Source organism: Etheostoma spectabile, chromosome 4 (genome assembly GCF_008692095.1).
Source record: "Etheostoma spectabile isolate EspeVRDwgs_2016 chromosome 4, UIUC_Espe_1.0, whole genome shotgun sequence".
Classification (NCBI taxonomy): Eukaryota; Metazoa; Chordata; class Actinopteri; order Perciformes; family Percidae; genus Etheostoma; species Etheostoma spectabile.
Genome location: NC_045736.1, coordinates 6,933,199 through 6,938,115, shown reverse-complemented (window position 1 = coordinate 6,938,115; position 4,917 = coordinate 6,933,199). Strand labels below are relative to the sequence as shown.

At 43.2% G+C, this 4,917-nt stretch overlaps 1 protein-coding gene across 11 annotated transcripts in view; it reads left to right on the top strand.

Moving 5' to 3' along the window:
• The window catches only part of atp2b2 (ATPase plasma membrane Ca2+ transporting 2), a 119,362-nt gene that overhangs the window by 24,409 nt on the left and 90,036 nt on the right, over positions 1–4,917 (top strand). For 9 of the 11 annotated variants that reach the window (XM_032512783.1, XM_032512779.1, XM_032512778.1 and 6 more), the window contains exon 1: positions 3,211–3,470. The exons of 1 other annotated variant lie outside the window; for it this stretch is intronic. The gene's annotated coding sequence lies outside the window, so the exon portion shown is untranslated. Of the gene's footprint in view, positions 1–3,210; positions 3,471–4,917 lie in introns of those variants that run through there. One more of the 11 variants, XM_032512784.1, reaches the window with a different exon arrangement.

Below are 4,917 nucleotides of genomic sequence, written 5' to 3'. Positions count from 1 at the left end.
TGTGTGTGTGTGTGTGTGTGTGTGTGCGCACGCTCATGTGTGAGAGAGAGCATGTGTATTCTTTTTTTAGGCGTCCCTGCAGCATTTATTTAAAATTGGCCTACCTGCAGGATTTTGGAAGGAGAGGCTGACTTTCATATTAATGAGACAAAAACTATATATTTTTTCCATTAAAAACAAGGTTTGGCATTGTACTTTTTCGCATGTATTTTATTATTTTTACTAACTTTTTTTTAATTTGAACTTGAAAATTACAATGACAAATACAATTTATCTATCTATTTATAGGAAATCCAAATTTGAGGAATGTCAGGATGTGTTATGATTCATGCTGGTGGAGCAGTATGGCAATTGTGTATGCATGGTCTTAGCTGTGCAGGACCAACACATTCTCATGAATGTGTTCGTAGGATATCGTACAAAAAGTAATGCACTCTCAAACATATGATATAATTCGAAAACTAGTAGACAGCCTGCTGGTCACGTGACATCAGCTACAGAACTCTGTGCTACCAAACTTCAGTTGCTAGCTGTTTTAGCCGCTACAGAGCTTTGTGGCGTGGCTACAGTCCTCCATCACAGTTTGACGTATAAGCGGCAGTTAGTATGCGTTTAGCCGCTACAGAGCTCTGCAATACCAGCTACAGTGATAATTGGTTGTTCACTTGCCCGAGAATAGGTGACTGGGCGCCGTGTACAGAGCACCGCGAGCTGCCAGTCATTTCAGCGAAGATTAAGGTTAAGTTTAGGCATGAAAATGTAAGCGTTATGCCGTTACAAAAGTTAAGTTTTAGGCACCGAAACAACTAGTTAGGTTTAGGAAAAAGGTGGTGGTTTGTAACAAAACACTCCCAAGGAACACTCCTTTCCCTAGGAAGAAAACTCCGCTCCCTGGCTTGAAAGTCCTGTGAGAGAACAACCAGACTGAAATGGTAACACAGCACTCTTTAACACTTCTAACACTCTTATCAATCTCCTAACAACCTCAAACAAATGTTAGCCAGCCAGACAGCATGGCGGACTGACCTCTACTCTCAGCCGCCTGGACTGATGACTCCAGGAGCTTTTTAAACTCTAGCTGGGCTGATTGCAGGCAGGGGATAGGAAGGATCCACACAGACCGCACCAATCAGCAATGCTGATGGACTGGAACAGTGATTGACATAGAGAATGGGCAGAGCCATCGTCACAAGGGCCAATCCTCTCCAGGCAACCACACAGCTGACTTTACATACACACATATTTACATGCTCTGGCTAGAAGCATAAACTAACCTAAAGGCAGGGGCCATAACACAACAAAATAAGCCATGGAAATCATACAAATTACAGAGTTCATCTTTTCGTAGCTATGATATATGATGACATATGATTCACGAGAACTGGACAGGTACCCCCAGCTCTGGCTGCGTGTGATGTTATTGTCCTCTCGTGCTCTTTCTCCCAGGTTTTGGTGCACTGCAGCCCTGAATTCTGTGACGTGCTGCATTGATATTCAGGACCTGTTTCTGATCCCCATCACTGATCTCTCTCTCTCTCTCTCTTTTTCTCTCTCTCTCTCTCTCTCTCTCTTTGCCCCGTCACAAATAAATGGTCTTAACAGTTGTTCTTAAAACTTATATTGTCCACACCCTACCATAGGCTTCCTCGATACACAACATCATTATGTATGAACTTATATACTCAAAGTTAGTACAGAGTTATCCAGTCACCTCAGTAATGTAAAGGCCTGCCAAACACCTGTACTATTTCACCTGTTGTTAACTGTTTGAATTTCTTTAAAATGATCCTCAACAGTAAAAGTCCCTTGCAAGACATGGTGTCTCAGATTAATCCTTGCCAAAATGGGGTGTTTGCAGTAGTTAAGGCTTGTTGAGCAAGCAAGCAAGGCAGATAGCTTGACATTTATGAAGCAGGCCTTTCTTAGATCAGCCACACAGTAGCCCCTTTTTTCTCTTTGTTGCAAACTTTGTGATGAAAGCTTTTTGTGACTCAAAACATGTCAGATAACTGAGGATGTAGTGCTTCTCAAGTGGAATAATTGAGCTGCAGTAGTGCTTCTGTATAGCAGGTAAAATCTGAGACCTCTACAATACTGTAGGTATGTCAGCACATGCTGTGTATTGTATTGGCTGTCCCTGCCCAGCCTGGATGTGCACAGCTCAGCTCTCTTTAACCTGAATTCATCATAGTGGGAAGAACCTAAAGTGGAGGAAAATGTTGCTAGTGATGCTGGTGCTGTCCAACATCTGATATTTACATAATACACCTGTGACATGACGGGTGAGAGAGAGTACAGAAAAATAGACACTGACAAAACAGAAGGAAAATAATAGTGAGAGAGTGGGGGGTAGCAGTTTGACATAGTAAGGCTCTTGCTCCCCTCCTCATCCCCTTCTCTCCCTGCAAGCTGTGACAGGATGAGATGTGGGATAGAGACGTGACGACAACATGACAAAAAGCTGTTATCCTCTTCTGTCAAAGCTGGTCTGCTGGATAGCAAGATGACTGGCTGGGGCAGAACAGGTGTGTATTTGTGTGAATGTGTGTGTGGATGAGCCAGACACATGTACACACATCTACATGCACACACTAGTATTTTCTTCTGCAGCCATCTTGTCCACTGGGGTGAGCTGTATAGTTGTATGTGTTGCATGGGTATATCGATCTGCAGAAGTCAAGAATGAGCCTCACAGCGATCCATGTCCTTGAAAGTTCCACTCCCCCCTTCCCTGTTTTTCCCTCATACACGTGTTCCTTCCTTACCTCAACCTCCTTCTCTACATCATCTATCTATTCTTTCTATTTTCCTCTGTCTCTCGCCCCCTTTTTCTCTCTTCCTTCTCCAGTCATTTCTAGAAAAAAGATTGCGTGAATGTCTACAGTGGACCTCCTGCTCTCCTCTGAGGGCAAAATGTCACAGAGAGGGGGTAAGAGAGAGACAGAAAAAGAGAGATGTACATATTATCGTCATATCGGTTCTCTTTTCTTTTTTTCTTTTTCCATGCTTCCAACCTTTCATCTCTTTCTATCCTCATCAACCCATCCATCAATTTATCTTCTCATCTATCCATCTTGATCCCTCTATCCAATCAGGGAAAATCTTTGTCAAGTGAAGGGCAGCCTCTCTGCTATTCAGCAGTGTACACACACGCAGAGACACACACACACACACGAACACACACGCCCACCCCTGCCGCCTGCCGACATGGTACAGGCTGTGCATTGAGACAGCCCCAGCTGAGGCAGTAGCAGTGAGTGTGCAGCTTAGCGAGTCCTCACACACACACACACACACACGCATACCTACACTCACTCACTCACTCACACACACACACACACACACACACACACACACATTCTCCACACCGCTGTGGTGGTTAGTCTACTACTGCATGTGCTGTTGCAATATCATTTTTAAGTGGGAGGATTTTAATGTCACTGTGATGGTGATGATAACCTTGCTGCCATGTAAGTATGCATTGTCCGCATGTAAAATGGGAATGAATGAACAGGTTGTTTGGGTTTGCTAGTTTTGTTAGGTGTTTTTGATTCTGTTTGTGTAAATCATCTGCATGTGGGGAGGCTGTTGTGTGTAAATATTAGTCTGTACACATTGTTCCATGTGTGTCTGTGGTTTGTGGGTGTGCAGAATGGAACATTTTGAAGCCATGAACCTAAAGTGGGGGAAAATCAGTATCAGTAGACAAGGTAGTTAGGATGAAGGTGATTTGTTAGAGGGGGAGAGGAGAGAAGCGGATCATCTGTGGTAGAAATATTTCTCTTGCAGAATGGATTCACGCTAGGAGCTCTATTTGATCTGTGTACATCTATCTTTATACTCATGATATATATGCAGATACAAATCTGTGGGTATGTATATCTACTTATAAATACATGTCAGGCATGTTGTGTTGGGCCATTCTCTATGTCAATCGCTGATTTTCTTTTGAGATATCAAATCCCCTTGTCTTGTAATTTCTCTAGATGAAGATATTTTATTGCACACCTCCTCATTCAGTCAGGCCATCTGTTGGCTGCAGTCTGCAGTCTCTCTTCTCTGTCACGCTTACTGACTGGTTCTGTCATAGCAGCAGGCTCCACTGCCGTAACTGATCCTGTGTGTTCGGTAGCAGGCTGTCTTCAATGCATTAGCTAACTGACTATTTGGCATGGTGACTACATTAATAGGGAACATTATCACCTCTCCTCCTTGATATGTTGGCTGTCTGTTTGTTTTTCTGGATGGCTGGCTTTGTGGCTGATTTTAGTCAGTGTCCAATGAATTGGTAATGTCACTGGCAGGTTGGTTGAATATTTTCTTGCGTGTCTGATCAACTGACTAATCATTACACCAACTGACGGACAGGGTCACTGGCTTTTTGTCTGGTTGGCTGACTTATCAGTCAGTTCTGTAGACAGCCAGTTACTGTGCACCAAAAAAAAGAAACCAAACAGAGAAACGTCAGTACAGCTAGGCAGTTGGTCAAAAAAAAAGCCAGCCAGCCATTTGCCATGCCACTAAGTTGTTCAGTCAATCATGCATTTATTCAGTCAGCAAGTCAGTCATATAGTCAGTCAACCACACAGTTAGACGGGCTGTCATAAGAAATTGATTGGTCCTCTGTTGGGGGATGACTGTGTGACCTCACCATCAGATCCTCTGCACCAAGACAGTCAGGCAGCTCAGAAGCAGAGTGTCAATCTTCTGTCTGTCCATTTTTTTTCCCTTATATTTTCTTGCTCTTTTTCATTATTTGTTATTGGGGACACAAACCATACAGGTGATGAGACATTCATGAAGAAAAGTACACACACAAATGTGCACACAGAGTGAAAATTGAGAAAAGAAGGAAAAACTATCCACCGGCTGTCTGTCCTGTCTGTCCTGTCTGTCTGTCTGTCTGTCTATCTATCT